The following is a 13,255-nucleotide window of genomic DNA, read 5'->3' as shown; positions in this document are numbered from 1 at the left end:
GTTGTTTTAGTCTCACGGATCTCTCTGCCACCGGAGCTGATGCCGCTACATGGATAGATTTTAGTTGCACCATACTTTTATCAGATGAAGAGCTCATGTATTTTGGATATACTGATAATGGACCATTATTATCATTCTTCTTCTTCTTCTTCTTCTTCTTTTTCTCATTATTATTATTATTGTTATTATTATCATTATTATTATTAAAAAGTGGTTCCATCGACACAAGCCTTACATGTACAGTACCGCTCAGAAATATGTTAACCAAAAAACCTGCACAAAATGCCTACCGTAAATTTATACTCGCATGTGCACATAACCATACGACTACCGTGTATAATTATATGCATATACATCTGTGCATATACTGATATACGTGTCTACCGCATTAGCTACAACAAGTTGCAAAATTGTTGAGACACTTTTATTAAGAAACACTTTGTCTAGCTTCCAATACCCGCCATATTTAGAATTTAAACTTTTCTCACTTCCCCTCCCCTCTCCCCTTTTCAATGTTGACTGTTTAAGTTTTCACATTTTTTTGCCTTGCTAGCAACACTGATAAGGGGGGGGGGGGAGGGGGGCTGCAGTGTGAGAGATAATAGGTAAATTAAAAACTCCCCAAGGAAGGTGAAGTGTCTCCACTATTTTTGCAACTTGTTTTAGCTATTTTTGGTGAGTAATTGTTCTGAACAATAGCTTGACAGCACTAAAATAGACCACGACTACAAACTACATGACAGTCGCACTCTCGCAAACAGTTGTTGCGTTCAGAATATGAACCCACGCACGGTGGTTTCTTTCACCTCCTGTTGCAAGTTGTAAGCAGATTTTGCATGCGTGGTCTGCCCATTTGCTGAATTTGGTTCCCTTATAGTTTTGGTTTTTGTTTAATACTGCAATTGATGCACGCCTTCAAAACCAGCAGTGCAAACGCTGGTCGTATTGCTCGAAAAAATGAGAAGTGAATGTAAATGAAAACACTGAATTGATCACTGTATGCTTTGTGCACAAATTTCGTGGGGCGAAACCTCCAAGATGTGAACATGACAAGATTAGCTATCCTAACCTCAAAAAATTTAACCTTAATGATTTTATTCATGATCTGGAAAATGCTCTGTGGTCTCGTCTTGAGGTGTTTGATGATGTTAATAACAAAATGGCTACTTGGGAAATAATCTGCAATGATGTTGTGAATCGTCACATGCCCATTGACAAGATAAGAGTACAACGCAAATGCCTGTCACCTTGGATGAACAAAGAGATCCTGCATCTTATACACCTGAGAGACCAGTTTAAATCATGTGCGAAGTCAAATATTCTCGCCAGGTCAATGTATAAGAATTTATGCAACCAGGTGGTAAAAAAGATCGCGAATGCTTCGGCAGCATATATGAGAAATAAGATCATGGAAAACATAAATAATCCGAAGAAACTGTGGAAAATATTAAAGCAAGTTGCTCCAACCAGACCAAGACCAAACAATTTTTCTTTTATTGAAGTGAATGGCCAGCAAATCAGTAACCCTGCGGGAATTTCAAATGCTTTCAATGAACATTTTGTCAACAACCAACACACCAATATCTCTGTTCCAGACTGCATAGACTCAAATGAACAAGATGCACGTCTTGTTAACTTTATTAAGTCCCACCAGAAACCCATAAGGGTTGAAACGTGTAACGGCCCCTTGTGTGCTGGGAAACAAGCTTCTGAATATTCAAATTGCTAAGTACCATATTTGGAACAAAAAGAGCGAGAGTTTTCCAAATATGGTACTTAGCACTGAAACATTCAACCAATCAGTTCGCACTGAATATTCGGAAGCTGTGAACGCGCATTACACGTTTCAACCGTTATGGGTTTCTGGTCCCACATTAGCGAAGCAACCGAGTTCCACATCCTGCCAATTAGCATGCAGCAAGTCATCGAGGACCTCAAGAGCAACCCAAGTAACAAAGCAACTGGTCTCGATGGTATTGGAATAAAACCATTAAAGCTGGCAGTAAACGTTATTGCTCCCTCTCTTACCCATATTTACAACTCAAGTATCGCAAGAGGTACGTTTCCAATTAATTTTAAACAAGCTTAAGTGATTTCTGTTTGTAAGAGGGACTCAGTTCACAACAGAAATAATTACCACTTAATCTCAATCTTGCCAATTATCTCTAAACCTCTCGAGAGGAATGTGGCAAAAGCGTATCTCGGGTACCTCACTTCAAACAATTCACACCATTCATGTGAAACTGCGCTCTTGAACCTCACCGATAACTGGCTTAAGGCTATGGACTCTAGAAAGCTTGTGGCTTCAGTGCTACTGGATCTAAGTGAGGAGTTTGACCTTATATATCATGATTTATTGCTATCCAAAATCAGCAAATACCATGTCACCAATACATCTCAAGAATGATTTAAATCATACCTTAGTAATCAAGCACAACGCTGCTGCATTAATGGCTCACTGTCTGATGCACTGGTGCTGGCCCGGAGAGTTCCGCAAGGGTCAATTCTGGGCCCAATACTATTCTCGCTGTACATCAACGACCTTTCAATTGGGATCTCCAACGCAAATGTCGACATATATGCAGATGACACTAAAATATGGGACACTAACAGTGACCTACTGCTTATTCAGCTTGGTCTTCAAGACAGTCTTGAAAGAACTAGTAGATGGCTATCTCTAAAATAAGATAGTTCCGAACACGAAAAAGACTACTATTTGATAATAGGAAGTGTACAAAAACTGTTGCACTCTGGTAATCCATCTCTTGATCTATCTCTTTGTGGCACTCCAATTGAAGAAGCCAGGGATGAAAAGCTTTTAGGCGTTATGATAGACAAACATTTGAAGTGGGATAATCATATCAATTTCCTAATTGATAAATTAAATTCTAGAATTTGCTTGCTTAAGAGAGCTAAGATATATCAAAAGCCTCGGCTAAGAAATCTATTATACAACGCATTAATTCGGCCGTTTTTATAATATTGTTGCACAGTGTGGGGAAACACCAAAAATGAAAATTTACTTCGATTATTAAGAGTTCAAAAACGTTGTGCCATGCTAATTTTAGATGCTAGTTTTTCTGATATTGCCTTTTCAGTAAGCTAGATTGGTTACCTGTTGATGATGTCATATGAATGAGAAAGCTTTGTTAATGGCTGTTGCCCTCAGTACTTTAAAGATTGTATCTCCTATGTTAATGATAAGCATAGACAAAATACAAGGGCGTCAACAAATGAAAATTTATTCATGACCCTTTTTCGTACCAACTCTGGTCTACACACTTCTTATGCAAGTGTCAACCAACTATGGAACACATTAGATGTTAGCACTAGACGTATTACCACCCTAAGGAATTTTATCAAGTATATAAGAAATAAATACTTAGTTAGTAATTCCAAGCTTATGGCACAAAATACGTCGAAAAGTAACGTCATAGGGCGATGTAATAAAACTCTGAAAAATGTTAGTTGCCATGGCTTAAGTATGTAACATTAGCGTTTTGCAGAGCCACGAGGTCAAGAACATCGTTAAATAGCGCGTGTTCGGTACGTCCTGTTTCTGTTTCATTTAAGGTATTCCTGGAGGATAAAGTTATCTTCTCGGATTACTTCGGTTTTTTGACATGTGAAACATTATTGATAAAGTAGCATACTTGCCAAATTTAACGGCTGGAAAACGCCGGGTTTCTGAGATACAAGTTTTAGAAGTTTCGTTTCCAAGTAGGGATTTCGCGGCAAAATAGAGATTTGATGCCAGAGCAAACGTGTTTGCGGTCCCCGAAGGAATTTCCTGGAATATGCCTTGTTGACAGATCCATTTGATAAAACCATTCGATAATGAAATATGAATCCTCTTTGATCATGGACGCGAGTCGGGAACATGCACTGGTGGCGTTAGATAGCAGTTTTCAAGAACGCGGGTAAATAAGATTTCTTTTTGAGTTAAGTTCTTGTTTCCATTTTATTGAGAATAAGAGCTGGCAATGATGCGACCTCCTTTTGCTTGCAGTTTCAGATCTACGCCTCCAGGACTAAGGCACCTTCTAGCACGTTTTTCGTACAAAATGGGTGAAAGCGCCGACCAAGCCAGAAGGCGCTGTTATAGGCGCTTGTTTGGCATACTTTGGGTAAGTCTCTGACTCTATGTGTGATATTATGTCATTTTTTTGAAGGGAAACTAATGAAGCTTACCTTCATTGTTTGCCTAACCATGTCCTTATGACCTTCGATCTCGCATTGAACTCATAGCTACTCACTGACATCGTCACAAAGTCATCAAGCACGTCCTGAAAATTGAATTCCTTGTGCGCAGTGAGTAAAGTGCTACGTGCAGTGTGTCCTAGGATTTTTTCAATACTCCCGGCAATATCTTGAGTTCCCAAGAATAAGCAATGTGACTCCATCTCAAAACTGACGATCTTCGAATTGACACCGCCGTCGTATTTATCTCACACCCGCATCACAACGCATATGAGGCCAGTTTTTTGTCCGTATACATTCTAGTCGTATTATAAAATGGACATAATTGTAGACTATTGTTCTCGATCATTACACTCAGTGACGATCTTTTTATTTTCTCAGTTTGGGAACAAAATCGGCGCAGGGCAATTTCGGGGAACGACTTTCCCCACGTACGTGTACCCGGAATGCATCAAAGATGTTGTCCGGGCCATAATCCAGGAAAACCTGAGGGACTATCAGGACCCGGAAAACGCTGCGGTAACATGTTTTTATTCATTTTTCCAATCCAAATGAACACGTTTTCTTGTCCCCTTTTTCTTATGTTTGTGTTGAACAGAGATCCGCTAAAGGAACGCTACAATTTCATAAGGATGGAGGGAGTGAGGTCTACCTCAAGATAATAATGTTCACTGAGAGTGCTCATTTTCTAGCCAGTAGGTAAAGTGGATGAAACTTGAAACAAAGCAAGTATCGATATTCATATAATATATTAATGAATGTAGAACATTACATAAAAATCAGTGGAGGTTACAATTATATTAGTGAGAAAATGAGAGCAGCATGTTTGACACTCACTCATTGATCATGTTTTAATTTTTTTTAGGTTTACCACGTGACTCTAGAAGACCTCCACAGGGCAAAATGGCCAGCTATGCGGTGAAAATCTACAATCTGCACTGTTGTCATTTGTTTTTTTAAAAATAATTTTTACACACTGAATGTTTCCTATAATTATAAAGAACTGAAGTTATGAATAATGAAAACATTGAAATTTTTTGAAAAATATTATTTACACTGATGAGATACCAATTTTGCCACATGTACATTCATTTACAGCACATTCAATATGACAATAAAAGATATGAAAAGATTCAATTGTATCATTGTCTTGATCACATATGTATGCATTCAACTAAGGCACCAGACCCAAATATCAACACCATGTTTAGCAAAGAGTACAGTTCTCAGGGTTGTGCTCTCGCAGTGCCCAGTGGCCCCTGAAGACTTACTTTTGCCTATGGATGGCAAGGTATGCACAAAATTACTATGCTGGGCACCCTGAGTTTCATAGGTTCAGAGTTTTGCGCTCCAAAAAATCTTTCTTGCATTCCTTCTTTGACACTATGAATACTGTCAGTTGTAATGTAAGAATAGTAAAACTTGGAAGAGGTCACCCCATGCTTTGCATACAAGGTAATTTTTTGGAATTAGTTCATCTTAGTGACACAATCTCTACATACTAGGTAATAGTAATTTGGTATTCTTGTCTATTTGTAATACTTGTGGCTCCCTCTGACATAAAACATAAACAAAACCGTGTTTTTCACCAACAATAGATTTTTTTGTGACCTTTACATTTTGGGATTGTGATAGGCCTGGTACCCAAGGCAAGGAACGGCCCACATAACCAAATACATATACAGTCAGGCGGTGTCCGCACTGGGATTGCTTTGCGTCATGGGAAAAATTCAAAATCGCTTCATTTGTATGCAAGACGCGGTCGAGTGAACATCTCCTGTGCGAGGGTAAGCGAAGTGGACGTGAACGTGAATGCGTAATGGGGATTAAAAATCTGTGGCAGTTTCTAAAAAAGTACGTCACGCAAGTTCAGTTCCGTGACTTTTTTGGTAAAACAGCAGCTATCGATGCCCCCTGTTGGCTGCATAAGGCTTTATATGTGTCAATGTCTCAATGGAAATCGAGAAAGGTGAGATTTCACTGACGATTCATGGCTTTTCTGGCCTTTATGTTTCCATCATAGGGCTTGTATGTTCTTATTGTCCACTTAGGTGCGGAGATATTTTTCGAGCACACTTACGTTTAGTCAAAGGAAATGGAATAACACCATTTGTTGTTTTCGATTGCTTACCTTTGCCGGCTAAGGCAAGTGAAGATGAAAGAAGGCAACGGTGAGAAAAACATTCGATATAAATTTGTAGTAATTCCTTACAGCTTTTGACAAGCTAACCGTAACTATACTAAGCTAGAAATTTACCTCACTTCTCTCGTAAACAGAGACAGAGAGAATCTGGAAAGTAAAGCAGAGGACCGAAACATCTTGGTGGAAGATGCTACGAAACTGCGCAGTCAAGCATTGTAGACATTTACAACCACTGATGATGATGAAGATGTACATGGCCAGGAAAGAGGCTCTGCAGAGTCCGCTTCAGAATTTCATGGTATGTTTCATCCCTAGTCTTTAGCAAATTTCTGATATTGTAAATGGGACAACCATGTGAACACTATACTTCACTGGAAACATGTGGCCCTTTCAGGCGTGTTAGTTATTCATTCCTAAAAGTAGTAAAAGCTACAATCTATTGTCATCAGTGAAAGAAAAAACCAATGAAACAAGCTTTTTTCAACAAAGAAAAGTTTTTTTCTTCTAATTATTTCATACTCTTCAAATGGATCCTGGTTGTAGAACGTATTTATCCCAGTCGATTACACTTTTTTAATGGGAATGTTCTTAAATTTGGTTGAGTGCAAGTATGTTCTTATTTCATACAGTACATGTTTTAGAATTTTTGGTCCAATCTTGGCCTCAGTGTTTTCATAAAGAAAAGTAGTGTATTCCTAATGACCAATTAATTTCCTTTTAGGTGATGGAAACTGGTGTCAAGCGATGACATGTGAAATCATCCAGATTGATCGGTTTTTTTCATTTTCCTGGAGAATTCCTTGTTTTCCAGTGATGGAAATAGAATTTGTCAAGGTCTGCTTTAAAAAAGGCTCAGATCTCCTCGATGGTGTTGTTCAAAAAGGTGCAGCTGGTGACATTCAGCAAGGGGCATACAAGTGCAACTCTCACTGTCAGATGCAAGTGGGAGGCAAACCTTATACTGTCTTGTGGACCCTCATCCCTGTGCAGAAGGCGGACCATGCAGCACCTCCAGTTTCTGAAACAACTGTCTCTGACAGCGACACGTCAAACAATAACATTTACTCTGATGAGCCAAATGACATTGTGACAACTCACTGCTTGCCTTTTAAAGTTAAGGAAACATGTTATTCCAAAGCAAGGCAAGACAGTTTACAGAAAGCTTTTGAATACTTTAATGAACATAACAGACCTGTTTACGCTAAACTTCAAGCAGAACCGGAGAATACAAATGACAAATCTGCCATTGCTGTATATTTAATGTCATCATCAGATTATGAAAAAGTAGGCTACATAGCCTGTGAACTAACTCGATATTTACATCCATTGCTCAAGGATCCATCACTTCTGGTAGCCGTAAAAAAAAATTCGTTTCTGTACAACTTTCCTTCTGATTGGTTTCTATTTAACGATAGATATTACCAGGAGAGGCCAGTGAGAGAAGCAAGTAATCAGAGCTAGTTGCACAGTAAAAGAACATACCTGTAACTAGTTAGTGCACAAAGCAAAGCTTCAGAAAAGAACCCGTAAAATTCTGCTACTACTTCTGCTACTACCCCCCCCCCCCCCCCCCCCGTCTCTCCCCTCCTGATTATAAGCCCAGGAATTGTTAGTGTGAATTGTTTATGGCTGATTTCACGAGTTTTCATTGCCAATTTCGAAACGCAAACTTCCCTCTAATAATAAAACACCAATATCATTATTGGAACGAAATATACACCCAGTGCTTAGTATCAGAATTTTACAGTAATTCAAACCAGTTGCAAGAACAGCTGGATTCTTGTTAAGAGAATGGTTAGTTTTCATGGTGACTACTTGTTTATGACGACCTTAAAAGTGGCCTGCATGGCTCCATTACATTGGTTTACTATGGCCTCAAACTGTCAATAATAATTATGGCCTGAAAGCTTTCTTGATCATAGTATCTAAATTGGTTGAAAATGGTGCAGAATTTAAATTAAACATGACTGTGTAGTCAACAACATGACATAGAATAAAAATAATTTATCTACATGGATTAAAAAGTTCTGCTATTACTACTATAACAAGGTTGATAAAATTTTCAGTGTTCCTCTTGCATCTGAGGAGGAGGCAACTGTACTGGTGCCCTATGAAATTGAGCTCTGGCTGTCATCTGTCCTCTCTGTGGCATGGCAGCTCTATTTGCCACAATCATTCCACTCTCGTTTCCCCAATGACTTTTTTGGTTCATTTCCTTCTTGGAATAAACTTTTTCTCGACGTTCCTTCCGTCGATGAACGTTTACTTGCAGGCTTGCCTGGCGTGTTGCCACCTACAACAATAGGCCTTTTAGAGGCCATATTTGCTTATAAATCCACTCAGCAAAAACGGCTATATCTGGCGAAGCTTTTGAGAGCGTTTGAGAGCGTTTATCTCTAGCTGTAGAAGAAAGATAAAAGGAGCCATTTTGACCATTTTTAATGTTTAAACTAACAGAAATAGCGACTTCTAGGGCCTACAAAAATGGTCTCATATTACACCGTAAATTAGCAAGGTTACGCTGCTGTGTAAAAAAAACAATCAATGTTTACCGATTTTAGCCAAAACCCATTGCATACCAAAGAACGAGTGTTTACCTAGTTATTTCAATAAGAAAATATACAATGAACGGGCTAAATGGCAAAGGAAACTGATGCAAAAACTCACTGCATCACAGCTCTCCCGCTGCCATCTTGGAAAATACCAATACCAAAATGCAACGCGATCTCATTGCGCACACCGCCTGATATACAGTCAAACCTTGATTATCCAGAGTCAATGGGACTGTAGTGAATAGTCCAGAAATTTGAAAATGTGACTATTGATGAGGTAAACACAAATTAATTAGGACACCAATGTTTCACTTGGAAACAAAACAAGTCTCAGCCAGTCATAACTCACATTTTCAGTGCCTAAATTAAAATGAATTCGAAAGAATAGCCTTTAAGGAATCTTCATTATGCCTTATTAATATTTCACAAAAATAATGGGATCAGAAGAATTGGTCTGGATAACTGAGGTTCAACTGTACCTTTATAGCAACCAAAATTGAATACTACAGTTTACAAAAAAAGAATATTTTATATTGTGGGAGCATTTCTAGGATTATGGGAGCAGTCTTTGTGCGTTTTGCGACTGTGTGTGGTACTCCCACACCATTTGCAATTCTTTCCCCCAAGAGTCACTACAGCACTTTCAGGAGCATCAGGAACAGGAACTGATGTTATTTCAGTGCCACTGACCAGTCCCTCATCAACAGCATTCTGTGCAAGGAGGACTGCTTCTTCTTCTAAAAGATCAGTCTGCTCTTCCTTTCCATATGTGTGCCTAATTTGGCAATTCTTGACATATTTCTTTCTACAAGACAAGAAAGAGACGTAAGACTATGTTTGCAAGCACTGTTATACTTCCCCTTCAGTAAGTAGTGGATTTCCTAGTACCGCAGACCTAGGAACCGTAAACCGTAGGCAACTCAAAAGACAAACAAAACAAAAAAGCCAAAAACACAGAAACACAGAAACATTGGTAGCATTTCGTTTCCCACCCATTTGTGAGATATGTAACAATCTTATCATTACAAATAAAAAGGGTTACACTATCCCACCAATACCAAAAGGCTATCTAGATGGGCAGTAATTACATTTTGATTCAGTTTGTTCAATGAAGACCTGAAAAGAGTTGTAAAAAATAATTTGGTGACCCTGTTTGTAGTTGATGACCACTGCACTGATTAGTTATACCTCAATTCTTGCTCCTCGGCTCGGTTTACTTTTCTCTTGACTCTTTTCTTTTTCCCCGCATCCGTCTTGTAGTATTCCAACCGTTTCATTCTCTCTCTGTTGTCATGTTGGCACTTGTGAAAAGAAGAATACATTGAACATAATATTCAATGAAATTATAAGTATGCACTCAAATCACATGTCCACATGCATATAATATAGAACACTGAACACAGGTGCTGAAGTTTGTCTATTCCTTTTCTGTTCTCCTCACTATATTGGAATATTTTTTTAACAGTTGATATAATCATTATAATATCCAAACAGAACTTCATATCCCAAATCATCCCCACCTGATCATTACAAAGCAACACCTTCTTGTTATGAAATCGACAAGATTTTGTTTACATACAATCTCCTGAATTCCACTGAGTACTGGAAGGCCCATCCGAGAATACAGCTCAATGATCCAGTGGTATTGTGCCCCTTTTTCTTTAAACAGCCATGTCATGTTTGCCTGAATAAGGCCCAGATTGGTAGAGGCCTGGTAATGTTTTTGGTGTAGATTTGTATCCTTGGCCCTGAATTTTGCCAAAACACTAAAGGTGGCCTCTGGAATGTTTGAGTGCCCTTTCCCTAATTCTGGGTCAATCACACTCTTTGCATTTTTTGCCCTTTCAGCACACTCTATCTCATAGGCAAGCCCATGAAACTCACATTTCAGGGGGTGAGTAGAGTGATATGGCTGTCCTTGGCATTTCATATCTGGGAAAAAACCCATTTTCATCACAATCACAATTCTTACAAGAGCACTTTGTCAGGGGATGAAAAGAACAAGACCCTCCCTCCCATTCATGAATGTCCTTGCTGTGGTATTTGCCAAGTGTCAGCATGGTCTCTCTGTACTTTTCAGGACTATTACCAGCCTGAACTAGTGCACAGTAGTGATTCCGCTTGGCATTTTGAATAAATCCGGGCCCTATACAACCACATACAGGTTTGTTCCTTGTTGCAACAAAAGTATGCTTTTTGCCAGCACAGCAGCATTTCAATGATTCTATAGAAGGAAATGCTGATTTGTGCAAGGCAATAAATGCTGGGGTAAATGTTGACATTCCCTTTAAATCTTCTAATTTTTTCCCATGTGCTCTACCTACATGCCCCCCACATAACATAACTCTAGACTCCTGTTCATTAGAGAATGAATACCGAAACCCTTTGGCAGACGAAGAGTCGGCATCCTGCCAATTGATTGCAACATTTAGGCCTTCTTCTTTTGCCTGAGCTCAAAGCTTCTGGCTAAGATGGCCCTCCGCTGACTTAGCAGTACCTTGCCATAAATCTTCATCGCAAATCCTGTCTGCACCTCGCATTGACAGGTGCCCATAATACACAAGGGCACCTGTGATATAGTTTTTTATCACAAAGGTGCAATTTTGACTAAAATGCCCCCGTATTAGCCAGCAACCATCACAGCATGTTACTGCTCTGGACCAGCTACCGATTTGATCTGATGGGGGTTGTATCATTTGATGTTTGGCATTATCACACATCTCATCAAGCATGTCTTTAATATGAGGAAGGGCAAGGTCAATCACTTCCAAGAAGGGTTTTTCTGAGGTAACACCCAAACCCAAACCTCTCCCAAGGGTTTTCCTATAACTAGCATACCCATGCCCACTTATGAAAAATGCCAAAGAGAGGGCCAAGGATACTATTTGTCTCCGTGAATTCTGGGCAAGTTGGCTGCTCTTGTAGTCTATCTCTGTGGTCCAGCACCCACAACACTTGAAGATAAACATCATAGCCCCTCCAAATCCCTTCTTTTCACATGCAGTCAGAACAAGCTTGCCTATGACAAAAAAAAAACAAAAATTTACAGTCAAAAATAGTTTTCAGTCCAGAGTGTACATTTTTCATATCAGTCAGGATGTCATTGAAAAAAGAAAACAAAAAGCGGTTCAGCAATTTGAATGACATGGTAAGCTTGAATCACACAACAAGAGGTGAGTGCTACGATTTATAATGGTAATAGGACTGAGTGGAGTCCAATTTGGTCTGTATTTTTTTGTAATCATATGAGTGATAAACACGAGTATGATTATATGTAAAAACCTTTCACACTGAAATCCTAAAATTACACACTCGATCGTTTTTCTGATGATATGAAGGTCATACAAACACAGACATCTCTTGAATCAAGCTCAACGAAATTTTTATTTGCACTACTTACTTGAAGACACGGGTATAAATTTCTAATTCATACGCACCTTTACACCTCCCATTGTATAAAGGGCAAGAGAAAACGTTGTTGAAATCTCTGACAAGCTGTAATATGGAGGAGGTTGTGCCCACAAACAATCCCTCTGGAATGATCAAACTGCCGATTAAAAAAAAAAAGCGTTCTTTCCATGTGTAGAAACAGTTCACAATTTGACAAAATAAAATGTGAATCATGAAATGTTAAAAAGACGGCAAAGGGAAGCGTATTCATTTTTGACAATGTGAAAGCATACTGAAGTACAAATGTATCACTTCAAATTGTGGAATTGTAGAAAAGGAAAACGGAACATTACTACAAGCAACCAGAGAAAATACTTACCCAGATTTGACATGACCTTCGGTAGTTGTTTTTTTCAATGGTGGTTGGTAATCTTCATCGGAATCTTCCCTGCAATCTTTGCTTGTGGACGACGCTTCTATGGCGACTTCTGAGCTACCCGTATTCTCCTTCACAAATTGATCGAGTATTCCATTAGCCTCTAGTTTGCGTTCTACGTCTTTCGAGCTCTTGAATTTCTAACCCTCTGGATCCACGTACGTTAAGTGTACTCGATTTCCAGATTCGCGAGACAAGATTTTCCACCCAGCTTCTTCAAGTAGTCCAGTGTTCAGGCGAATTCTTGAAGCGCTTCCCGAGCCGCGAACTTCGTGATGACTTCTTGACCAGTCTGTCTGATCGCCACTAGCCATCAATGGGTATAATTATTTCTTTGATAAATGAAACTCTCTCTACATATGACTCTTTTTGGATAAATAAATTTCTATATGATATAAATCCGTGCGATATTTTCTTTCAAAATCGTCTACCGAACGCGTTGTCAAACAAAGGATATCGAATGGTGTCTAGCTGTCAACATGCAGAGATTATGGCCAGCAAGGTGTCGTTGCTAGGTGAAGACGTTATGCCACC

The 13,255-nt window shown here is 39.1% G+C and overlaps 1 long non-coding RNA gene and 1 pseudogene across 2 annotated transcripts; one reads left to right on the top strand and one right to left on the bottom strand.

The window, feature by feature from the left end:
- Window positions 1–5,892: 5,892 nt before the first annotated feature.
- Window positions 5,893–7,881, top strand: LOC137989163 (uncharacterized). 2 transcript variants are annotated; one of them, XR_011120867.1, is made up of 4 exons: window positions 5,893–6,169; window positions 6,252–6,371; window positions 6,478–6,641; window positions 7,065–7,881. It is a non-coding gene; the product is annotated as an uncharacterized lncRNA (long non-coding RNA). The 2 variants fall into 2 exon arrangements; XR_011120866.1 differs by having other exon boundaries at window positions 5,893–6,371.
- Window positions 7,882–9,043: 1,162 nt separating this feature from the next.
- LOC137989162 (uncharacterized) lies at window positions 9,044–13,055 on the bottom strand (annotated as a pseudogene).
- Between the last annotated feature and the right edge of the window lie 200 nt (window positions 13,056–13,255).

This window comes from Montipora foliosa, unplaced genomic scaffold (assembly GCF_036669935.1).
Source record: "Montipora foliosa isolate CH-2021 unplaced genomic scaffold, ASM3666993v2 scaffold_442, whole genome shotgun sequence".
Classification (NCBI taxonomy): Eukaryota; Metazoa; Cnidaria; class Anthozoa; order Scleractinia; family Acroporidae; genus Montipora; species Montipora foliosa.
Note: the sequence above shows the minus strand (reverse complement) of the source record. Positions and strands in the feature narration are given on the sequence as shown.